This window comes from Leucopleurus acutus (genome assembly GCF_964270905.1).
Source record: "Leucopleurus acutus genome assembly, chromosome: 6".
Taxonomy (NCBI): Eukaryota; Metazoa; Chordata; class Mammalia; order Artiodactyla; family Delphinidae; genus Leucopleurus; species Leucopleurus acutus.
In genome coordinates, this window is record NC_139149.1 from 38,223,530 (window position 1) to 38,250,146 (window position 26,617).

At 39.9% G+C, this 26,617-nt stretch overlaps 1 long non-coding RNA gene across 1 annotated transcript in view; it reads right to left on the reverse strand.

The window, feature by feature from the left end:
- The window catches only part of LOC309962775, a 227,960-nt gene that overhangs the window by 157,776 nt on the left and 43,567 nt on the right, over window positions 1-26,617 (reverse strand). The window contains exon 4 of the long non-coding RNA XR_014326265.1: window positions 23,082-23,183. This is a non-coding gene — a long non-coding RNA (uncharacterized lncRNA). The remainder of the gene's footprint in view (window positions 1-23,081; window positions 23,184-26,617) is intronic.

The window sequence follows — 26,617 nt, forward strand, 5'->3', positions numbered from 1 at the left end:
TAATTCCTACACTGCTCAAACCAGCAGGGTCATTCCTGCTTCATGATCTTTGCTCATTCTTTTCCCTTCGCATGGAATCCACCATCCACCAGATCACTGCATGGATGGTTCCTTCTTTTCCTTATGTCTCAGCCTAAATGACACTTCCTTAGGGAAGGTGATCATCCTATCTTAATCCCACCTGGCATCTCTATACTCTTGGATAGCACTCTTTTTTTCTTTTAAGGGCTTTTCACAGCGATAATCATTTGGTTTCCTTATCTGTTCACCTGTCTATTATCTGTCTTTCCTACTTATATACACTCCATATGAGGTAAGGGGTCTAGCATTACGCTCAGATCATAGGAACAATTCAACACACCCTTTTAAATACACACTTTTAGGGCTTCCCTGGTGGTGCAGTGGTTGAGAGTCCACCTGCGAACACGGGTTCGTGCCCCGGTCCGGGAAGATCCCACATGCTGCGGAGCAGCTGGGCCCGTGAGCCATGGCCGCTGAGGCTGCGCATCCGGAGCCTGTGCTCCACAACGGGAGAGGCCACAGCAGTGAGAGGCCCGCGTACTGCAAAAACAAACAAACAAAAAACACACTTTTAAGGTAAATTAATGAATAGGCTGAACCTGTATTGAATAATGTTCTACCCTTCCCTTCCTGGCCGTTGCTTTTTCCTCTATTGTGATCTCCCTGTGTAGCCTATAAAAGAATGAGATCTTCACGAAACAAATACCCTTGGAGTTTTCTCTAAAAACAAACCAAACCAAAACACAAAAAAGTTACATGGAAAGCAAGCCAAAATACAATAGTTGGGGGAAGATGGGTGATGATCCTCTTAGGTCTGCCTCCGATTTTTATTGGTTCAGGATTTATGAATTAGTAATTATTTCCATGATTGCACAAAGGCTTATAGTTAGAACTGCTGAATCCAATTAACTGCTGAGGCTATTCGATATATTCAGTGATTTTTTTTTTTAAGTTAACCATAGGAAGGAACTCTTATTAAAATTTCAATATATAGAACCTGGCTTCTAGGTTTTCCCTTTATGTTTCTAAGATAATAAATCTACCAGTGGTTCATTCATTCATTCATTATTGAATGCCTACTGTATTGCAGGCAGTGCTCTCAGGGCTGGGCCAACAGCAATGAATAAGTCAAAGTCTTTGCTTTATGGAATTTATCTTCTGGCACAGGGAGACCCTGAGCAATCCAGGAAGAGATACTGCTAGGAAGGAAACTACAGCAACACAGGGAAATGAAGAGTGGTGGAATGGGCGTGAGTGATCGAGGGGAAGAACTTTCGGGACAGGGGTCAGCAAAGGCCTCTTTGAGGATGTGCCATTTGTGCAGAGGCCATTGAGGTATTTTGCCTTGAAGGCTTTGTCTTATATTTTATTCCAGTTAGTCATGGGTTGGATTCTCTGGCAGAAGACGCTGAAACAGACTTTGGGATGCATGAGGTTAATTAGGGATCAACACCCGTGAAAAGAAGGGAGGGGGGAACAGGATTGGACAGAGGAGGCTACTGAAGTGTCATGCCTTGCCTAACCTGTGTCATTGCACAGGCCTTCTTAAAACAGCATTTCCTTCCTATAGCTTTATTCATCTAAAAGTTCAAATAATCAATACACTGTTAAGTGAATCACTGAATAAATATTTAATAAGTGTCAACTAAGTACTCAGCACTCTGGTAGGACTGAAGAGGAAGGAGAAACACATGTTCTGCCCTCCTGTCCGGAGTGACAGACATGCACGTGAATAATTTCAAATTAATGTGGAAACTGTATTTAAAAGGGGCTCTTGCAGTGCACCAGAAGGCACCATTAAATGATTCACCTGGGAGTACATTTTACAGTTAACCAACCCGGCAGGCTCATTGGTATGCAGGCTTCCTCAAAAATCAAGTATTCTACTGGAACACTATTAAAGTTATATTTTGTAAGAGGCAGAAAGTTGATAAACCCTGCCCTCAGAATTTCCCAGATCTAGACCATCTCTTCCACACTTTATCATTCAGGACTCTGGGGCTTCAGATTAGTTTAGTTTGGGGAACATTTGAACAGATAATGAATAAATAAAACTTTCAGGTTAGAGACTAGGTCCTGTATTATTTTTCCACTTAAGCTCTCATAGTTACAGCTGCACACAATGCATAGATACATAATTTCCCTATCCTAAGACATGTCTCTGGAGCAATACGCAGATGCTTGGAAGGTATTTATATGTTGCAACACAGTATCCATAATCTATTCGTATTCAACTAATGTCTAAAAGGTCTGTTAAACAGGACCAGAGGCAGCTCTTTCCAACTTAAAATAAATCTAGAAATTCTAAAGAAATGAAGAAGGTGAAATAAGTTGAGTAAAAATAAACCTACTGAAGGGAACTGCATAAATTTGCATTTAGAAAAATCTAGAAGCTTTATTTTAGAAAGAGAATATATCAGCAATACAATACAATTATTGTGACTATTAGTTTTCTGTGCATTTATTTTTCTTTATGCAAATAAATACTCATTGAAGAGTTCTAGGAATACTTGAAAAATAAAAATGTAAGTACTACTCCTAACTTACACCCCAGAATAACTACTCCTGTCTTACAATATTATTTCTATGTATATTTTTCCATTTAATTTTTAAAAGTTGAGCATCTTTTTAAGTCAATACATAACGTAGAGGTGAAAAGAGAACTCAAGTTCTAGAACAGAAGTGTCACAAAAAAGCAGAGAAACTATTTCAGCACTGTGAGTTTGAAGGGCGACTTGGCTGCGAAGGTCTTATATTAAATTTTGGCACTGCTGGCTCAACCACCCCAGCCTGTTTCAGTCATTAATCCTATAGAGGAGACTTGATTTCCACCCCGGAGAAGACAGTGTGACCTCGTGTACTGAGAACAACTGGACTTATTTAGGGGGTTTTGTTTTCAATACAAGAGTGTGGAGACAGTTCAGGAACAAAAACCTCATTATTGGAGTTGCTTTATTTTCTAATCCCTTCCTCCTCAGGGGCCTTCCTGAGTTAGGCATGCCTTTACTGAGAACCCCGTTGAGCCAACCACTGCCTGGGAAGCTTGAGGCAAATCATCCACAGTTTGATGAAATTCGTCCTCAGCCTGAAATAATACTCCCGTTTGCCAAGCAATACACAATTGTAGGCTAGATAAATGGGGCATGTTTAAAAGCACACATGCAGAACATGTTTCTGTGGCTTTTTGAGACCATTGTTGAAGAAGAAAAATTTTACCTCCAAGTCTGTTTGTCAACCTTCTAATATGCTTGGACAGGATCCGAAGACTGCATTTTACTTCTGCGCCTTTCCTAAGATGACATGTTTTGATATGAGAGCTTTGTACACAGAACTGCAATGCACAGATATGGTGACATCAGGGTTCAATCTGAGACTTAGCAGGAGACTGTGACAAGTTCACTTTGCAAGGTGCCGGATGAAGTTCCTTTTGTCAGACAGGTACAAAACTGCTTTGTTTTTCCTCATTGGAAATGATTTAAGTCCAAAAATGACTTTTCCTGGAAAGCACTTTTCTAATACCTTGCCTATGTCATCACTTCTTTTTTCGTTGAATGAAAAAAGTCTGCCATAGAGGGGAATCACTAAAATGTCAGAATTGCCCTTGTTCATTACATGGGGGAATAGAATGTTTTTTAATGTTTAAGTTGATAGTTTTGAGTTTGTTTTTGAACAATTCAATGTGGACCAAAACAATAATGAAATACTAAAGATCTGGTTAAAAATAGACTAGATTGATTAGAGTACATACACTATCATTTGAGAAGAATATTCATAAGAGTACCAATCCTCCTTGATAAATTGTCACAGGAGCCAAAGTCTAAAATATAGTTGGGTCTCTATTTCTTGGGCAAATTATACATTCCTGGAAAGGGAGGTGCTTCCCTAACACATTCTAAAAACTGAGTAGAACCTATCACTTTAGAATAATGGGGCTATAATTATGCTAAAACCCAGAACCTTGTCTGATTTCCATTGGTTTCTACTTAATTATGGGTTTTCAATATGGGTTTTCAATATGGGTACCAATCCTCCTTGATAAATTGTCACAGGAGCCAAAGTCTAAAATATAGTTGGGTCTCTATTTCTTGGGCATATTATACATTCATAGAAAGGGAGGTGCTTCCCCAACACATTCTAAAAACTGAGTAGAACCTATCACTTTAGAATAATGGGGTTATAATTATGGTAAAACCCAGAACCTTGTCTGATTTCCATTGGTTTCTACTTAATTATGGGTTTTCAATATTTCACAAGCTGAGAGCATCAGCAGTTGACATGTAGGTTAATTTCCTGTCCCCAGGGATGTTGGAAAGATACTTCTGGAAGAGGGGAGGTTGGGTCTGATTCTCCCTGAGTGACCCGCATGATCCCCTGAAACATGACATACAAGCACATACATCCTACAACCATGTTCATATGCCCATTTGTTGCAGCAGCTTAAGTCAGGCATCAGACTTAGGCAAATGTAAAAAAAATTTTCTTTACCCCACTCTTCACTGTCAGTTATTCCAGATAGAAATCAAGATTTAATCATAGAAATATAATAAGGATTTAAAAGTATTTTTTCATGCTGAGTGTCAAAGCCTTGGTTTTTGGACCTTAGCCATCATACTCTATATAAAGTCAAAATCTGACAGGTGAGTATTTACCCTTTGGTTGTGAACATACTGAACTTGAACTAAGTCAGCACCGTCAGCATTTACAGTTTTTGAGGCATGTTACATGTGTGTTCCCACCATAAGAAACAAAGTCTTGGAACAGAATATTAGTTTTGTGTTTTCTGATGATTCAGACACCATCAAAAAAGGATGACAAAGGTTTTGATTGCACATCTGTTTGACTGCTTGCCAACCTTCTGAATAACCTTTCAGGACTTTGAGGCATTTTTGTTTAAAGGTACATCAAATGATTTTTTAAATGGCATGGTTAGAGATTGTATAAGAGGCAATACTTCACTGTTATGACTTGGAGAATGAAGCTAGAATAAAGTCTCAAGGTATTTATTCTAGAATTCTCAACTTTGAGAGTATAAACACCATTCAACCTGACACTCAGACTGAAATATATCTCCTGGCATCAGCATCCTTGCCTGCAGGTAGATGTTCCTGCTTTGAGCTGTGGAATGCCCACTCACTGCAAGACCGACTGTGAGCTCATCCCAAGCGTAGGGCACTGCTCTATGCACTTTGAGAATACTAACTCAAATGGAACGATAGAAAGGTTTTTGTCTAATAATGGGGTTTGTGAGGATTTAAGTCTGGAGGAAAGATGGTTACTAGCATGACAGCTCTACCTCCTTCTGCAGCTGTGTTCTCAGAAAAGCAGGTCTCCTTCTCCATTTAGAGGAAATTTAGTTTTATTGTCATGGACCTGGATTGATGGTAGATACAGTTTGTTGCCTACTCAACAGCTAACCCACCTTCTTCCTTATTAACCGAAGCCTGTATGGGCATCAGTGTGCTCAGGGAAGGGGAGCCCCTTCCAAACTCCCTGGGCTTCTGGGAAATGCTTTTGTCTCTAATAAGTAAGGCGAGCACATAGCTCACTTTTCTGAGATAGTGCTGGTTTATGTGTATTGTCCTGGTAAAATTACTAATAATACTTTCTTTCACTTGAAAAAAATTCTAATTCAAGTGATAAACTCTATGGTTTTCCTGTGAATATGAGAGGAATCACTGCTCTACCTTCTGTTCTGTCTCTGGCAACGTAAAATGAGAGCATGATGCTTGGGGCTGAGGCAGCCATCTTATGCCTAGCAGGATAAGAGCCGAGAATAGAGAATCAGATCCAGAACCAATTGAGTCTGGAACTGTAGTGCCTCTGGATTTGATAGTAAAAGTGAAGGTTTGTTTTTCTTAAGACACATAGGGGAACATTCTGTTACTTGCAAGGAAGGGTATGGAGGAAGGGAGAAACAGGGATGAGGACTTTCCATGGAAAGGATTTTGAATCGTTCTGGGTGAGATTTCTGAGTTATATTTAGTATTATTTTCTCCATCCTTCTTTAGAAATTCTGGAAATTACATTTGTAATTTGAGAGGCGATGGTAGAAAATAGAAGAATCACAGTCTCCTGCTCAATGAAGAAGTTTGGAAATTGAAAAGGAGTAACATTTTCTCACACCCTATGGTGGACCCCTCTTGGGACCAGTGGAAATTGGTGGCAATATGTCTAGGGATAAAGGTTCTCACTTCACACAATTGAACCACCACCACCCCTGCCCCAGTTATCACCAGCTAGCTCTGGGGACTTGACAATTTGACTTTTACATCACCAAATTAGCTATTTTCAGAATTTACATTTTCTTTGTAAGGTATTCTTCAGAGGAAGACATTTAGTTGAAAAACTATGGAAACTGCTATTGATTCTTTTAAAAATATATAGAATAGAGAACATATTTCCATTTACTTATTTAAAATCACTTTAGGAAAATGATGACTGAAACAGAAAAATTCCATATGGCTTTGATTGAAAAATGACTCATTATCTAGCTAACCTATGTTCATGCAAAGCAAACTAAAACCCATTTAAAAAGACTGTTCTTGTATTAATACCAAATGCAAAATTGTTCAGGCATCCTCCAGTATATAGATCGATAAATGTCTATTACACCTTAGAAAGCAAAGCTACTGACTCCCAAGGAAGAAGCATATAGGGAGAGGACTAACAGGTATAGAGTCTCTAGCACTATGCCCAGCATGTAGTTCAGTGGGGCATTTCCTTTCTTACTCTCCTCTTCACTGTGTTATTAGATAATGATGTAGTTCTGACGGGTTTCGGCTTAGTGAGAGCTGGATACTCATAGGATAGTTTTCTTTGCTTTAGACAATGCAATCTTCTTAATTTTGACTCTTAAAGAGAACAAGGTTCTTTTAATTTCTGCTTCTCTGGAAGTCCACAGAAGATGCTGCACTTATGGTCAGTTGAAGAGTAGTGGGTCAGTCCTTAGGTATTGATTTGTCTGAATGAGTTCAACATCCTTAAACATCTGTAGTGATCTGCAGGAACTAAAGAATTAGTCTTCCCAGTGCAATTTCCTATCTCCCCTATGTTGGGTCCATCTTGGGCTTACCTCTGTGGCAGGACAGACGTTGTAGTTGACAGCCCACTCCATGTAAGACTACATAGAGTGAAGAGACTGTCTAACCCTTGACACTTCACTAACAGTACATAAAAGTGCTCATTTCCCTGTACACTTGTAAAAAAAATGGATATTGCTTTTTTGCATCTAAATGGCAAAGATTCTAAAAAACTAGTCTCTCATCAATGTTTTAGTTACTTCTTCAGTTACTGCAGAGGGTGTATTTTTGTATTTCTTTTCATTTTTTTGAATTGCCTGTTCTGTCTTCTCACTTTCTATCAGAGTATATTTTCTTTTTAGTTTGAATTTCTTTGCATAAGCAAAATTTTGTGTGTGTTCATAAGACTGGTCCTAAGCTGGGCTTAGGCTTGGGGGAGTAATGTCAGCATCTCCCCATGCCTGGGGAAAGGGGAAAAGGAAGCCCAGATATTAATATTTTGAAAAAGGAAGATATTCTGATACCCCCAGCGAATTAATTAATTAGCTAGTAGTGAATCAATTCACCCATTTGTCATTCTACCAATATGTATTGAGCACCTACCATTCTAGGCACTGTTCTGGGAGGTAGAGGACAGCTGCAGTGAGATGACACGTCGCCTGCAGCCTACATTGCAGTGGAGAAAGTACATGCGACCCGCAAATAGCCAAGTGATAGACGCTATGTCCAGTATAGATGAGCACCATGAAGAAAAATACAGCAGAGAAAGAGGATACAGTGGGACAGCGGTGGGGATAGTTTAGAGACTATGCCCTTAGCCTCACCATGAACATTATCTTTGCCTTTTGGACAAAGGATAAAGAATTGTCATTCCCTCCTTCCCTCCACCCTTTGCAACTGCAGTTAGGACAGATACATCAGACTCAGTGAGGAGAGCTGGGGTTATTTTTTTCTCTTTCTTCATGGAAAAGCTTAAGCCTGATAAGTATTTTATTATCACTTCCAAGGAGATAGTTCAACCCTGTTGAAATTGGCTTATACTTGCATTGAACAAATATCTTTCCGCTGTCATCAGCCTTCTTTCTTCGTTGCTCAGTTCCCAAAGGCGCCTGAGATTTGCACTGAGTAGGATGTGATCTCAGAGCTTTTGCATTAACACACTCAGCAAACGAGACTTTTCTTGGCCTGGCTTGTCTCCTTTTTTTTTTGGCTCACGGGCCCAGCCACTCCGCGGCATGTGGGATCCTCCCGGACCGGGGCACGAACCCGTGTCCCCTGCATCAGCAGGTGGACTTTCAACCACTGCGCCACCAGGGAAGTCCTTGCAGCTCATCTTAAACTCAGCTTTTTAAAATTTGCTCTTCCTCATTTGAGCCTGTTTTCAAGGAGCAATCTTAGACCGATACTTTCATAGTGACCCTCACTTATCTTACCTGTGAAGTTCAAAGCTGCCAGTGCAGCGGGCTCTGTTCATCTGTATTTATATACATTAGCATAATGTCCTCCTTGACCGTGTGGTTCCTCACTTTTTCTCTGGAAGTTTAAGCACTACTTTCTTGAGATTGCTGGAGAGTGGATCTAGGCATTTGTCATAGTACTTTAATATCAAAGTACAATCCATACTATTAACATTAAAAATGTGGGCTTCCCTGGTGGCGCAGTGGTTGAGAGTCTGCCTGCCGATGCAGGGGACGCGGGTTCGTGCCCCGGTCCGGGAGGATCCCACATGCCGCGGAGTGGCTGGGCCCGTGAGCCATGGCCACTGAGCCTGTGCGTCCGGAGCCTGTGCTCCGCGGCGGGAGAGGCCACAACAGTGAGAGGCCCGCGTAACGAAAAAAAAAAAGTGCCTGGCACACTAATCCCATTGTCTCCTTACTTGAGAATAAAGGATGAGGAAAAAAATAAAGTAAAAAAAAAAATTAAAGATACCTAATCCTCCTGCCTACAGATTTGGTTACTAGCAATATCTTCAGAGCAACAGGATCACAGTAACCTGCAGCAATAAAGTCAGATAAGAAGGGAGATTCTTTTCTGTTCCTTTCTTTTCTTTGCACCAAAACTTTGAGCCAAGTATTTTTTTCAACCACTCTTTAAATTGTTACTGTTTGCTTTCAAACCTTGATTACCAATGCTAATGGCGGTGGATAACTTAAGAGCATTCCTAATCCAAAAATAACTTAAATTTCACTTTGAAAGGCATTGTGGTGTTTTCATTTTAATATAGGATAATTAAGATTCATAATATTTCACACAGTGTGGTGTATCTAGTTAGATTATTTAAGGAAGTTACATATGCTGAAGGGGCAGCAGTGATGTGCCAGCAGTGTAGACAGCATCAAGCACACCTGAATTCACAGCTAGGTTCTACCAGTGAGAGACAGGTTATCTCAGCCTGGTTGTTAAACTTGGAATGGTGACAGTACTCACCTCCCGGGATATCTGAAGGGATTAAAAGAGATAAAAGCATGTAATCATTGATCAGGGTCCTCAGTACATGGTAAGATCCCAATGTTAGTTGTTGCTGTTGTCATTATTCAGATAAGTGTCAACTACTGCATATATGACTTTTCAAAAGGTTATAGATTAGACTTCATGTCAAATTCCTTTAAAAAAAAACATTATTATAGACTTTGCGAAATGTGTTATCAAGGATAAGAAAACCAGACTAATGCCAGGAAATGTCAACTAAAAATTACATAAGTACTTCTCTGGATCACCAAGGCTAAATGTGGGGTTATGTAGGAGTTGATGCTGAGCTCATACATTTTTAATTGTTTTATAATTGTGTTGAAGGCAGGAATACACACTGATGTTGTCAACTTTACAAAGAGAATCAAGAAACACTTGGGATCTCTAGTAGATTTATTTCAGAAAGCGAATGGAAGGCTCTGTGAGTGTTCCAAGAATGAGGTAGACAGATGACCTTCAGTGTGACAAATACAAATAATGCATTTCTCAGTAACATATACAAAAGGTGAGCTAACAGCTTGGGATACAGGTCAGCCAGGCTGGCAATTTTCATCTTCCTGAAAGCTTCCAAAATTGCCCAGGAGGCTGGGCATGCAAAGGAAGGGTGCTCAGGCAATGCAGAGCTAACCCACTTCCTGTAGCATCACTGCAAATTGAAACTTTCAGAAAGACTTAATGAACAGATCCACCAGAGGGCAGACAGCAGAAGCAAGAAGAACTACAATCCTGCAGGCTGTGGAACAAAAACCACATTCACAGAAACACCGACAAGATGAAAAGGCAGAGGGCTATGTACCAGATGAAGGAACAAGATAAAACTCCAGAAAAACAACTAAATGAAATGGAGATAGGCAATCTTCCAGAAAAATAATTCAGAATAATGATAGTGAAGATGATCCAGGACCTTGGAAAAAGAATGGAGGCAAAGATCAAGCAGATGCAAGAAATGTTTAACAAAGATCTAGAAGAATTAAAGAACAAACAAACAGAGATGAACAATACAATAACTGAAATGTAAAATACACTAGAAGGAATCAATAGCAGAATAACTGAGGCAGAAGAATGGAGAAGTCACCTGGAAGACAGAATGGTGGAATCCACTGCTGCAGAATACAATAAAGAAAAAAGAATGAAAAGAAATGAAGACAGCCAAAGAGACCTCTGGGACGATGTTAAATGCAACAACATTTACATTATAGGGGTCCCAGAAGGAGAAGAGAGAGAGAAAGGACCTGAGAAAATATTTAAAGAGATTATAGCCGAAAACTTCCCTAACGTGGGAAAGGAAATAGCCACCCAAGTCCAGGAAGCACAGAGAGTCCCACACAGGATAAACCCAAGGAGAAACACACCGAGACATATAGTAATCAAATTGGCAAAAATTAAAGACAAAGAAAAATTACTGAAAGCAGCAAGGGAAAAACGACAAATAACATACAAGGGAAACTCCCATAAGGTTAACAGCTGATTTCTCAGCAGAAACTCTACAAGCCAGAAGGGAGTGGAATGATATACTTAAAGTGATGAAAGGGAAAAACCTACAACCAAGATTACTCTACCCATCAAGGATCTCATTCACATTTCATGGAGAAATTAAAACCTTTACAGACAAGCAAAAGCTAAGAGAATTCAGCACCACCAAACCAGCTCTACAGCAAATGCTAAAGGAACTTCTCTAAATGGAAAACACAAGAGAAGAAAAGGACCTACAAAAACAAAGCCAAAACAATTAAGAAAATGGTAATAGGAACATACAAATCGATAATTACCTTAAATGTGAATGGATTAAATGCTCCAACCAAAAGACACAGGCTTGCTGAATGGATACAAAAACAAGACACATATATATACTGTCTGCAAGAGACCCACTTCAGAACTACGGACACATACAGACTGAAAGTGAGGGTATGGAAAAAGATATTCCTTGCAAATGGAAATCAAAAGAAAGCTGGAGTAGCAATACTCATATCAGATAAAATAGACTTTAAAATAAAGAATGTTGCAAGAGACAAGGAAGGACACTACATAATGATCAAGGGATCAATCCAAGAAAAAGATATAACAATTATAAATATATATGCACCCAACATAGGAGGAGCACCTCAATACATAAAGCAACTGCTAACAGCTATAAAAGAGGAAATCAACAGTAACACAATAATAGTGGGGCACTTTAATACCTCACTTGCACCAATGGACAGATCATCCAAACAGAAAATTACTAAGGAAACGCAAGCTTTAAATGACACAATAGACCAGGTAGATTTGACAGACATTTTAAGACATTCCATCCCCAAACAGCAGATTACACTTTCTTCTAAAGTGCGCATGGAACATTCTCCAGTATAGATCACATCTTGGGTCATAAATCAAGCCTCAGTACATTTTAGAAAATTGAAATCATATCAGGCATCTTTTCTGACCACAATGCTATGAGATTAGAAATAAATTACAGGGGAAAAACGTAAAAAACACAAACACATGGAGGCTAAACAATACGTTACTAAATAACCAAGAGATCACTGAACAAATCAAAGAGGAAATCAAAAAATACCTAGAGACAAATGACAATGAAAACACGATGATCCAAAACCTACGGGATGCAGCAAAAGCAGTTTTAAGAGGGAAGTTTATAGCTATACAAGCCTACCTCAAGAAACAAGAAAAATCTCAAATAAACAATCTAACCTTACACCTAAAGGAACTAGAGAAAGAAGAACAAACAAAACCCAAAGTTAGCAGAAGGAAAGAAATCATAAAGATCAGAGCAGAAATAAATGAAATAGAAACAAAGAAAACAAGAGCAAAGATCAATAAAACTAAAAGCTGGTTCTTTGAGAAGATAAACAAAATTGATAAACCATTAGCCAGACTCATCAAGAAAAAGAGGGAGAGGACTCAGATCAATAAAATTAGAAATGAAAAGGAGAAGTTATAACAGACACCGCAGAAATACAAAGCATCCTAAGAGACTACTACAAACAACTCTATGCCAATAAAATGGACAACCTGGAAGAAATGGACAAATTCTTAGAAAGGTAGAACCTTCCAAGACTGAACCAGGAAGAAATAGGAAATATGAACAGACCAATCACAAGTAAAGAAATTGAAACTGTGATTAAAAATCTTCCAACAAACAGAAGTCCAGTACCAGATGCCTTCACAGATGAATTCTATCAAACATTTAGAGAAGAGCTAACACCCATCCTTCTCAAACTCTTCCAAAAAATTGCAGAGGAAGGAAAACTCCCAAACTCATTCTATGAGGCCACCATCACCCTGATACCAAAACCAGACAAAGATACTACAAAAAAAGAAAATTACAGACCAATATCACTGATGAACATCGATGAAAAAATCCTCAACAAAATACTAGCAAACAGAATCCAACAACACATTAAAAGGATCATACACCATGATCAAGTGGGATTTATCCCCAAGATGCAAGGATTCTTCAATATATGCAAATCAATCAGTGTGATACACCATATTAACAAATTGAAGAATAAAAACCATAGGATCATCTCAATAGATGCAGAAAAAGCTTTTGACAAAATTTAACACCCATTTAAAATAAAAACTCTCCAGAAAGTGGGCATGGAGGGAACCTACTTCAACATAATAAAGGCCATCTACGACAAACCCACAGCAAACACCATTCTCAATGGTGAAAAACTGAAAGCATTTCCTCTAAGATCAGGAAGAAGACAAGGATGTCCACTCTCACCACTATTATTCAACATAGTTTTGGAAGTCCTAGCCACAGCAATCAGAGAAGAAAAAGAAGTAAAAGGAATACAAATTGGAAAAGAGGAAGTAAAACTTTCACTGTTTGCAGATGACATGATACTATACATAGAGAATCTTAAAGATGCCACCAGAAAACTACTAGAGCTAATCAATGAATTTGGTAAAGTTGGAGGATACAAAATTAATGCACTGAAATCTCTTGCATGCCTATACACTAATGATGAAAAATCTGAAAGAGAAATTAAGGAAACACTCCCATTTACCACTGCAACAAAAAGAATAAAATACCTAGGAATAAACCTACCTAGGGAGAAAAAAGACCTGTATGCAGAAAACTATAAGACACTGATGAAAGAAATTAAAGATGATACCAACAGATGGAGAGATATACCATGTTCTTGGATTGGAAGAATCAATATTGTGAAAATGAGTACTACCCAAATCAATCTACAGATTCAATGCAATCCTTATCAAATTACCAATGGCATTTTTTACAGAACTAGAACAAAAAAATCTTAAAATTTGTATGGAGACACAAAAGACCCCAAATAGCCAAAGCAGTCTTGAGGGAAAAAAACAGAGCTGGAGGAATCAGACTCCCTGACTTCAGACTATACTACAAAGCTACAGTAATCAAGACAATATGGTACTGGCACAAAAACAGAAATATAGATCAATGGAACAGGATAGAAAGCCCAGAGATAAACCCACGCACCCATGGTCAACTAATCTCTGACAAAGGAGGCAAGGATATACAATGGAGGAAAGACAGTCTCTTCAAGAAGTGGTGCTGGGAAAACTGGACAGATACATGTAAAAGAATGAAATTAGAACACTCCCTAACACCATACACAAAAATAAACTCAAAATGGATTCGAGACCTAAATGTAAGACCGGACACTATAAAACTCTCAGAGGAAAACATAGGAAGAACACTCTTTGACATAAATCACAGCAAGGTATTTTTTGACCCACCTCTTAGAGTACGGAAGTAAAAACAAAAATAAATAAATGCGACCTAATGAAACTTAAAAGCTTTTGCACAGCAAAGGAAACCATAAACAAGATGAAAAGACAACCCTCAGAATGGGAGAAAATATTGCAAATGAAACAATGGAGAAAGGATTAATCTCCAAAATATATAAACAGCTCATGCAGCTCGCTATTAAAAAAACAAACAGCCCAATTCAAAAATGGGCAGAAGACCTAAATAGACATTTCTCCATAGAAGACATACAGATGGCCAAGAAGCACATGAAAAGCTGCTCAACATCACTAATTATTAGAGAAATGCAAATCAAAACTACAATGAGGTATCAGTTCACACCAGTTAGAATGGGCATCATCAGAAAATCTACAAACAACAAATGATGGAGAGGGTGTGGAGTAAGGGGGACCCTCTTGCACTGTTGGTGGGAATGTAAATTGATACAGCCACTATGGAGAACAGTATGGAGGTTCCTTAAGGAACTAATAATAGAATTACCATATGACCCAGCAATCCCACTACTGGGCATATACCCAGAGAAAACCATAATTCAAGAAGACTCATGCACCCCAGTGTTCATTGCAGCACTATTTACAATAGCCAGGACATGGAAGCCACCTAAATGCCCATTGACAGACGAATGGGTAAAGAAGATGTGGTACATATATGCAAAGGAATATTTCTCAGCCATAAAAAGGAATGAAATTGGGTCATTTGTAGTGACTTGGATGCATCTAGAGACTGTCATACAGAGTGAAGTAAGTCAGAAAGAGAAAAAAAAATCGTATATTAAGGCATAGATGTGGAACCTAGAAAATGGTACAGATGAACCGGTTTGCAGGGCAGAAATTGAGACACAGATGTAGAGAACAAACATATGGACACCAAGGGGGGAAAGCGGTGGTGGTGGTGGGTGGTGGTGGGATGAATTGGGAGATTGGGATTGACATGTACACACTGATGTGTATAAAATGTATGACTGATAAGAAAATAAATAAATAAACATTAAAAAAAAAAAGTCTTAATGAACGCAGACCAGGTTCAAAGAAGGCTGCTAAAATGCTCAGGAAGCCAGAAGGTCATGTATAAAAAAGGAACTCCAAATCTGAGGTTCTACCAACAGAGACTAAACCTTAGAAGTGTTGAACCTGGAAATATGAATGTGAAGAAAGTATACCAAACACATTGACAAAATTATAAAATATGAAAGTGGACTTACTGATTAAATTTTGGCATACTAGCATGGGTGGGATACCCCTCGAGGCTTGATATAGATCATTTAATACATAGAAGGCAATGTTTTTCATAGCAATAATGAATATATAGAACTTGTTAAATCAAATAAATAAAAATAATCAACTTCAAGAAGGTAATAATGGATTATTAGATTAAAGCATCAGAGCAGGTTATTTGGACAAAAGAAAGAAGTTTAACTTAATGATGACAGTACAGATAACAACTTTAACGCATGTCTCTTGGTTTCATTATAAGGAAGTTAGACTGAATTGTCCATCAATCTGATCTAGTAAGGCAATTTGTCCATTTTTTTGTATTAGTCAATTTGGTAAAAATCTATTTTAATAAAATTTAAAATTAAAGTACATATGCATATAGAAAAGTGAACAAATCAAAGTGACAGTTGGATGAATTAGTACAAAGCTAACACACTCACTAACTACCTCCTAAGTCAAGAAATAGAACTTTATGGGACTTACCTCGTGGCACAGTGGTTAAGAATCCACCTGCCAATGCAGGGGACACGGGTTTGATCCCTGGTCTGGGAAGATGCCGCGGAGCAATTAAGTCCGTGAGCCACAACTACTGAGCCCACATGCCACAACTACTGAAGCCCGGGTGCCCAGAGCCCGCGCTCTGCAATAAGAGAAGCCACCGGAATGAGAAGCCCGGTGCACCGCAACAAAGAGTAGCCTCCGCTCGCCCGTGCGCAGAAACAAAGACCCAACGCAGCCAAAAATTAATTTAAAAATTAATTAATTAATTAAAAAAAAAAGAAAGAAAACATTATGAGCATCCCAGAAGCCCCAGTGGACACTTTCCCACTCACTAACCCCTTCCTCCTCCGCAAAGGTGATCACTCTCAAAACCTTCAGCATCATAGATTAGGCCAGCCTGTTTTTGAGCTTTTTAAAACAGCAATCATAAGGCACATATTGTTGTTTTCTATCTGGCTTCTTGACGTTATGCTTGTGAGATTCATTCATACTGTTGCGTGCAGTGGTAGTGTATTCATTTTCTTTGCTGATTATTATTCATTTATTTGAATATACCACAATTTAATTATCCATTTCAATTATGGACCTTTGGGTTGTTTCTACTTTGGGGCTGTTATGAACGAAGCTGCTATTGCTGTTTTGTACGTGCACATATGCATGACTGTCTGTTGAGCATATACCTAGGAATGGAAATGCTGGGGCATGGGTTATGCCTGTAAAAGTCAAACACTGGAAACACAGGAAAATTGCACAAGCCTCCTTCCCCACATCAACTCCTTGTTTTCTACATGTTGGAAAGTGTAGCTTTTCTGCCAAATGAGCCAACTGTTGCTCCCAGGTCAATCCTAAGAAGAAAAACACGTTTTGAAGCTGCTGGGTATTGTGGCTTGTTGAGCAGTTTCAGACCCTTGGAATTTAGTAACTCCGTGGAGTGCTTGCTGCTTTCATGCCCCTTGCCTTCCTCAGATCACAGGATTTGCTTTCATACTTGGATAAACCTACTTCTCATTAGCGGCTTAAGAAATGTTTTCTATGCATCCAGAATTTGTAATGTCGAGAAGTGGACTTCAGTACTTTTTTCTTTGCCAACAGATACTGCTATCTAATGAAGGATGAATTTCAAGTACCCGAGACTTGAGGTAGGGTTGGCTGCCACACTGCTTTATTAATGCTAGATGATCAGACATCTGTAAATAGTACATACTGTACCCTGCACCCAGTCAAGGGTTTATAGTAGGAGGTATGGGTGCCATCTTGTCACTGACTGAATGTGTCAATAACAGAAGTGCTGCTTTTTAAATATAACATCCTTAAAAACGGACTGAGTTGGCACCTCCAGTTGGGTATATCTGACTCCTGCAAGGTTGATATGACTTGAGCACTCCACAGAGAGTTCATTTAGCCTTCACATTGTGAGTGTTTAAGATATAGAAATGCATTGCCGAATTTAATCTTACATCTGTGATTTCTGAGCATGTGTGAAGTGCTTTATATGTATTATCTCATTCAATTTTCCAAGCAATCCTATGAGTTAGATACTACTAGTCTCTCTTCTCTTAGATGGGACAATGGAGACTTGTAGAGGTTAGGTATCCTTCCCAATGATAAGTAAGTGGCATCAGTTGGTGGCAGAATCAGAACTCAAACCCAAGTTTTACGGACTGCTGCTGAAATTGTGAACCACTTTTATGTACCATCTCCCTGCTCTTGGTTCCCTACTGGACGGTTTTGGTTTTTCACCTGTGATAAATCTCGTCTTGCTTCTTGGTTAAAAACTTGGCAGAATTTAGGTCTCTCTCTCCCAGGACCGTCACTTACCACACTCATCATTTCTGTCTTCCTTAGGGCATTGCCTCAGAACTCTCTCAGCCGAAAAGGTTGACAACCCTTCTGTTCCCAATTCCATCAGATTATAGTTTGGCACTTTTGTGCAAGGGCATATTCTGTTCATCAGTTTGTCTCTAAAGGCTTCTGTTTATTGGCTGATATTTTAAGACTAGGGCCTCTTGAGGAATGATGCCACAAACTATAGCATGTTAATATTTGACGTAACAGAGATATTTTCATAATTCCTCTTAATACCTGAGAATGGGGTATGATGTTAAGTGGAAAAAACAGAACATAAGGTAGCAGACAACAGCTAATTCCAATATAGAGTTATATGCCTGCACATTAATAAAGATTAGAAGATAATTTTCACAAGGCTGTTATTAAGTGTTTATTATATTCTTTGTTGTGTGCTGTGTTGCTTAAGTCAATAGAACTAGTAAATAATAGATTGACTTGGAAAAGTGATGTAACAATAATTGAAGGCGAATATAACCAAGGATCATAAGTGAGAATTAGACTAAATACCTTTTTTCTGGATCACACTTTACAGTTTTTAAATGTATTTGCATTTATTTTCCTATTTGAGCCTCATAACACACTAGGAAATAAGAAACAGGGATTATCTGTCTCATTTTACAGACAGAGCATCTGAGGCTCAGAGAAGTTGTTTGACTTGCCCTAGGTCATCAGGGATGGGACAAAGATTCATGCCCAGACTTCCTGACTCCAGGTTAAATTTCCTCTCATCATATCACATTGCTTTCTTTCACCAGAGGGCAGAGCTACCAGCATTAGCTACACAGCAGTAAGTCCATTTATCATGTGATGTCCATTAAAATCTAAAATCGACGTTTCTGAACCACATCTTCAAAGTCATCTTCATCTAAGAAAGTCTGGTCAGTTTCACACCTCTAAACTAAGTGAACGATATCCCAACTCAATAAATTATATAAATTGTGGAGATAAAAAGATATTATGTGACCTGAATCCAATCTTCCTTAATCCATCCTTTTGGGCAATAAAAATAGGATCTCAAGTATATGGTAGGTTTCACCTTTATTTAAAAAAAATTGTTTTAAAGTTTTCTAATTGCAGTAAAATACACATAACATTTATCATCTTAATAATTTTTAAGTGTTCAGTTCAGTAGTGTTAAGTACATTTACCTTACTGTGCAATTAATCTCCAGAACTCTTTTCATTTTCCAAAACTGAAAATCTATATCCATTAAACAACAATCTCCAGTCTCCCCTCTCCCAGCCTCTAGCGACCACCATTGTACTTTCTGTCTCTATGAATCTGGCTATTCTAGGTACCTCATATAAGTGGAATCATAGGGTATTTGTCTTTTGGGGACTGGTTATTTCACTTAGCCTAATGTCCTTAAAACTCACCCACTGTGGGCTTCCCTGGTGGTGCAGTGGTTGAGAGTCCGCCTGCCGATGCAGGGGACACGAGTTCGTGCCCCGGTCCGGGAAGATCCCACATGCCGTGGAGCGGCTGGGCCCGTGAGCCATGGCCGCTGAGCCTGCGCGTCCGGAGACTGTGCTCTGCAACGGGAGAGGCCACAACAGTGAGAGGCCCGCGTACCGCCAAAAAAAAAAAAAAAAAAAAAACTCATCCACTGTAACTTGTGTCAGAATTTCCTTCTTTCTTAAGGCTGAGTAGTATTCCATTGTTTGTATGTACCACATTTTGCTTATCCATTTGTCTCCCGATGGACACTTGGGTTGCTTCCTCTTTTTTGCTATTGTGAATACTGCTGTTATGAATATGGGTGTACAAATATCTCTCTGAGACCCTGCTTTCAATTCTTTTGGGTATATACCCAGAAGTGGAATTACTGGATCATACGGTAATTCTATTTTCAATTTTTTGAGGATCCACCGCACACTTTTTCATAGAGTTTGCACCATTTTACAGTCCTACCAGCAGTGCACAAGGGTTCTAATTTCTCCACATCCTCACCAGTACTTGGTATGTTCTGTTTTTTGGCTTTTGTTTGTTTTTTTTCTCTTTACAGTAACCATCCTAACGGGGATGAAATGGTATCCCATGGTTTTGATTTGCTTTTCCCTGATAATTAGTGAAGTCTTTTCATGTGTTTTTTGGCCTTCGGAGAAGTGTATTACTCAAGTCCTTTGCCCATTTTTAATTGGGTTTTGTTGTTGATGTTGTTGCTGAGTTATAGGAGTTTTTTGTGTTTTTTTTTTTTTTTGCGGTACACGGGCCTCTCACTGCTGTGGCCTCTCCCACTGCGGAGCACAGGCTCCGGACGCGCAGGCCCAGCGGCCATGGCTCACGGGCCCAGCCGCTCCGCGGCATGTGGGATCCTCCCGGACCGGGGCACGAACCCGTGTCCCCTGCATCGGCAGGCGGACTCCCAACCACTGCGCCACCAGGGAAGCCCCGATATAGGAGTTCTTTATATATTCTGGACATAGCTCCTTATCAAATATATGATTTGGAACTACCTTCTCCCATTGGGTTGGTTGCCTTTATCACTCTGTTGATCGTGTCCTTTGATGTACAAAGTTTTAAATTTTGATGTAGTCACATTCTTCTTAATCAGTTTTAGACTTGTGGGCCCTTTGAGAAATCAACGAAATAAACAGACTGTCTCCCAAGGAAAACAAAACCTATGTATGCATTCAAATGAAGTTTCCTGTAGCATCTCATGAGGTTTTCTGATTCCCTGGCATCCATCTGGGAAGCTCCAGGGAAGCTTTTGTCACTTGACTGCTCAGTTTATGATGACTGGGCTGGGATTAGGGACAGGTGCTGGGTGCTGGGGAGACAGCTCCTATGTCGTGATTTGAATCCTGACCCGCTAGTCCCTTCTATTTCCTCTAGTGGAGGAAAATTAGATCTGCAGTTCCTGCAGTGACAGGCATTTAACTAGACTGGCAGAATGGAAGGTGCGCATTTGTGTAGGTGGTGGCTGAAATGCGTGTGCACGTGTGGCGTGGGGATGTTAGGAGCGGGGGTAGACAGGAGTAGTGCTGCCTTTTAGAAAGGTGGTTGCTCCTAAGGAGATGTATCAGTCAAGGTCCATCCAGAAAAATGGAAACTACTGTGAGCATTTAAAACGGAGGGAGTTTTGTTTTGTTTTGTTTTAATTGGGGTATAGTTGTTTTACAATGTTGTGTTAGTTTCTACTGTACAGCAAAGTGGAGTTCCCTGTGCTATACAGCAGGTTCTCATTAGTTATCTATTTCATACATGTTAGTTAGTGTATATATGTCAATCCCAATCTCCCAATTCATCCCACCCGCCCCCAACCCCCCTTGGTGTCCATACATTTGTTCTCCACGTCTGTGTCTCTATTTCTGCCTTGCAAACAGGTTCATCTGTACCATTTTTCTAGATTCCACAAATATGCGTTAATATATGATATTTGTTTTTCTCTTTCTGACTTACTTCACTCTGTATGACAGCCTCTAGGTCCATCCACATCTCTACAAATGACCCAATTTTGTTCCTTTTTTATGGCTGAGTAATATTCCATTGTATATGTATGTACCACATCTTCTTTATCCATTCGTCTGTTGATGGGCATTTAGGTTGCTTCCATGTCCTGGCTATTGTAAATAGTGCTGCAATGAACATTGGGGTGTGTCTTTTTGAGTTATGGTTTTCTCTGGGTATATGCCCAGAAAACAGAGGGAGTTTAATTCAGGGAACTGGTTTCCCTGGAGATGGAAGAGGCTGAAAAAACAACCGAGGAAGATTGTCAACTCAGAGTCCTGTCTAAAGCAGAAAAGTAGGGGGAAAATAGTCCAGAGCAGGAAGGAAAGAGGAGAGACACACTGGCTTCGTCCTTCCTCCAGTCAGTGTCTCCCAATGGCTGAACCCAGCCAGAAGCCAACTGATCTGGGAAACAGAGCAGAGTGGGTGGGGGAAGGGCAGGGAATCAATCTAAGGCAAACAGGCCCAGGAGGGCAAGGTATACTTGGGACACCTGTGCTGTGGGGCAGTCTAACAGTCCTCTTTTGCTTTATTTGGAAAATCTCTGCTGTTTTTGTGCATGTCATCTGCTAGGCTTGGCAGTGCCCCTTGAAATCTGCTGACTCAGCTTCATGAATTAGGCTGCTATTAGTTGGAAGGGATATGGCTGTCCTAAGGTTTGTCCAAGGCTGTGAAAATTTGGGACTAGGGTAGGTAGTGTGGATGGAAGACATAGGAGGAGGGAGCAGCCCAGCGGCCAAACATGGCTTTGGCTGAACAAGCAATCAGGTAATTTACAGAAACAAGCTTGGCTTGTTGGTTAGGGAAGGTCAAGAACAGGGTGCCTTGTGGCAATGCATCCAAGGACGGCAGAGTGGGAATTTTAATATGTCATTTTGAAATGTTTCTTCTTCTGCACACAATGAAGACAAGACTTATTTTTCATTTTATATCCTTACGTGTACATTTCCTTCCATATATGGCCCTTAAATAGACTGAGCCCCAATGACTTACAGAAAAACACTACAAAAATCATTATACTTCTAGAAGATTACAGAAGTGGGAGTGGACAGAAGTGATACGAAGGGAAACAGAAGAGAAAGAGAAAACAGAAAAAAAAAAAAAGCTGAGGGCAAGAGCAAAGTATAAGAGAAAGGGGACGAGATAGACAGTGAGAGAGTCGAGGCATTCCATAGAATAAAAATGAGAGCTAGTTTTCCCTCTGCTGCTAGCCATGTCTTATGAGTAAAAACTTACAGTGATCAGTGTTTCAGTAGAATCAAAACACATCTTTTTGTTGTAGTGACACCTCCCCAGCACAAGGATATTTGGGATCTTGCATTTAGACTTTCAGTCCTTTTCTTTTTCCCACCAGGAAGTTATCATTCTTTTTACATGACTGCCCCAAACTCCCTTTAAGTATAAAATTAAGCACTGCAAAGAAATCTGACATCAGTTACATATTACATGGGAATTTTTATTTATTTACTTCCTTTTTCTTCAATAAAATCTCTTTTCCCTCTAGTTGGGCAGTTCTATTTTCTGTTTGTTCTGTGGTAATAGGAGGGAAATCTTGAACTATGTTCTCTTGAGCAGAAAAAGTGACTTCCATCTTGGGGTGTGAGCTGAAATTGGCCTTTTCACCCTAGCGTAGAAACACAGGCCTTAAGGTTTAACTCTGGGAGTTAAACATCCTTTCTGGGGAATCCTGGTGGGAGTAGCAGTTTAGGGCTATTTCCCACCCACTGCTGTGCGGGTTACATTTGAACCACTAAAAAAGAAATTCCAAGAGCACAGTTTGACTGCTGTTTCCACACTACTTACTTGAGGGTCTTCTCCTCTCAATCCCATTGGCTAATCTTGGTGAACATTTGCTGAAACTTCCCTTAAAGAATGAGCTGATCGAAGTCTCCTTGGTCTGTTCTCCTGCAAGGAGATTTTTGGAGAGACAAGGTGAGGGACACTCAACCACAAATGTAACCTTTGAGCCTGACTCTTACCTCTTGATTTAATCTTTGTGGGAGGAGAGTGGGAGTAGGAAGACTCTGGTGGCCTGAAAATGACAAAGCGCTGAGAGCCACCGGGAGATCGCTACTGTGGCAATGGCTCTGACTGTGTGCTTAGCAGCACATGTCGGATTAGCAGGTTCCAATGGTTTGTATGAGGCCTGGGCTTTCTGCAGAGGAGCCCCTGCTTAGAGAACAGCTGAAGTTCGCCTCCAGGATCAGAGAGCAAGCTTGTTTAGGTTAAGGTTTCAAAGCACTGGCTTTTATTACATTTTAATGATCAGAGTCATATTTTATTCACGGAGCTCAAGCTGAGCACCCTGCAGTTAGTAAAACACAAGGTTTCTAGTTTACATTCAGGCCAGCCTATGGAAAAGTTTGAAATAGAAGGGAAATGTTGGGATTGAGTATCCTTATTAAAAAGAAACATAAAGGATTTGCTGAACACTGATGATAAAATATGTAGGGTAACATACTTATAAAGATTTCAACAGTTTTTGTTGAATATTTCATAAGGTACATCTCATTTGCTAGACACCTAACCTCTCATGAACTTGTAAATATTTTCAGACCTTCACAATATATCAAAACCTCTGGTAGAAATAGAACTCTCCCTGGAATTTCTCTCCAACTGTGAAAGTTTTAGAACAGGCTGTATTTTACCTTTTCCTTTTTGAAAGAGAGAGAGAGAGAGAGAGAAGCATTTTGTTGTGTTCCATTCCTACATATAATGTGGGGAAGATTGAGGGAGATTCTAGTTCATTTTGTAGGAAAGAATGAAGAAGAATTTAATTTCCTCTTTACTCTGCTGCTAGATGCAAGTAATGATAGAGGGTGATTATCCTTTTAAATCCTGGTAATTTAGAGTATGTTTGAGGCACTTTCAAAGTGACCTCTGTATTTTGGGGGAGATTAGGACAAGATCCACGGAGGGTGAGACTCAGATGTATAATTGGCATCTGGCTGTGAAAGATTTACCTGTAAATCCACCTTGAACTCTCTGCCCAAAAGACAAAGCCCTAAGTGTGGCCAGTGCTCATTGTTTTCTTTCTTTTTTACTTTTTGCAGCTCTTCTTAAGGATCAAAGGACACCTCTGGAAGGAGACCCACAGGTGAATGGTGATAACAGCTGCTCAACATCAATTCAGCAGCATCGATTCAGCACCATGATCTGCCTCAAATAAGGGTCCAAGTCCTGTGTATTTAGCATGTTCCCTATAACTACAGAGTGAATAAATGAATGAGGAGAGAAGAGCTTATGAATAAAATACTTCCTAATAGCAGATAATCCAAAAGCCATTTTTCTTGGACATTGCAAAGAATTACCCTGTTTTTTTCTGTTATAGATTTACTTCCTTAATTACATTTTGCTTGGGTTAATACTGAAATTCATGGTTTTTAGTGCTTTCACACAAATTATCTGAATTTACAAGCTTAGAGGGAGCTGAATAGCAAGGAGACATCAAGAGTAAACTAAACGGCTTCCCTGGTGGCGCAGTGGTTGAGAGTCCGCCTGCTGATGTAGGGGACACGGGTTTGTGCCCCGGTCCAGGAAGATCCCACATGCCGCGGAGCGGCTGGGCCCATGAGCCATGACCGCTGAGCCTGCACGTCCGGAGCCTGTGCTCCGCAACGGGAGAGGCCACAACAGTGAGAGGCCCGCGTACCACAAAAAAAAAAAAAAAAAAAAAAAAAGATGCTTAACTGCCAATTGGAGCTTCTGACTGACAAGACATAATCAGTGCTATAAAAAACTGATATAATTACAGCTGTTTGGCATATTAATACTTTCCTTTAGCCTTTAAAAACTATGACTTATCTTAGCTCAAAGATCCTCATTATTACCTAGTGTATATATAACCATATTTAAAGACCCCAGTTCATATTTCTCTAGGGCAGAATGTTGGACAGAAAAGGGTATAGCAATAAGTAATTCAACTATTTTATTTAAAGATACAAAACTTGGGCTTCCCTGGTGGCGCAGTGGTTGGGAATCCGCCTGCCGATGCAGGGGACACGGGTTCGTGCCCCAGTCCGGGAGGATCCCACGTGCCGCGGAGCGGCTGGGCCCGTGAGCCATGGCCGCTGAGCCTGCGCTCCGCAACGGGAGAGGCCACAACAGTGAGAGGCCTGCGTACCGCAAAAAAAAAAAAAAAAAAGATACAGAACTTGAGGCCCAGAGGGGTCATGTGACTTCTAACGTTAGAGGCGAGGTTAGGACTACGATCAGATCTTCTAATGCCAGTACAATTGTCCCTTGGTATCTGCAGGGGATTGGTTCCAGGAGTCCCCTCGAATGCCAGAAGTCCATTATATAGAATGGCATAGTACAATGAAAAGAGTTGACTCTTCGTATCCATGAGTTTCACATCCATGGATATGGAGGGCCAACTGTACTATACTTTTCCCCATGTACCACGTGCATGTCCACATAAAAGGAAACTAAATCATCCTTTGATGTTTTAGTGCATTTTTATTCAGAGGTTGAGAATTAAGGTTCTTTGCCCATAGTAAAGATACTAGCCAACAATGACTGAGTAGTTCCCATGTATAGTCACAATGCTAAGTGCTTTATGTGTATAATCTCATTAAACATTAATAGTGATTTTGTAAGGTAGGTACTATCATTATCTCTATTTTACAGCTGGGAAAGTCAGGCTCAGAGAGTTTAAGAACTCAGGTTGTAAATTGTGAGCCGAGATTCCCAATGAGGCAGCCATGACTCTAGACCAGCCCAGGTTCTCCTCTTTGACCCCTCCATGGAACTGCCTCCACCACCTGACCCCTGCACGAAAGAGATGGAAGACAATGTTTGGCGTCTATGGCTGCTTACCTCAGGAACTTTGGACAATTATGTAAATAAAGGCAGAGTCATGTATTCCAGGCTGGAAACACCAAGAAACTTTGATTTATTCCCTGTCCATAGGCTGCATTCTTAGCCCAAGCTACTTGTCTTGTGAGGGTAGTCATGGCTTAATGGAAGCCCAGTGACAAGATGGCTCCATCAGTGAAACTCCTTCATTACCCCTGCACATTCAACTGACAAATTTAACCATTCAGGAAGCAAGAAGGGGGACTAGAGAGACCATAAGATTACACAAATAGCAGTCATAAAGCCTATGTCCCTGCATCTCTTTATTTAGGAGAATCCATCTAATACTTTACTCTTGCAGGCACATTTCCTTCATGAATTGCTTTTGCATGTTCTTTGTCCATTTTTCACTTGAGTGATTCTTAAATTGGTTTGCAGGAACTGTTTATATACTAAGCCTATTAATCCTTGGGTTGTCATAAATGTACAGCTATTTTTCTGTTGATTGCTTTATAATTTTATTCATTCTTTACACATGAAAT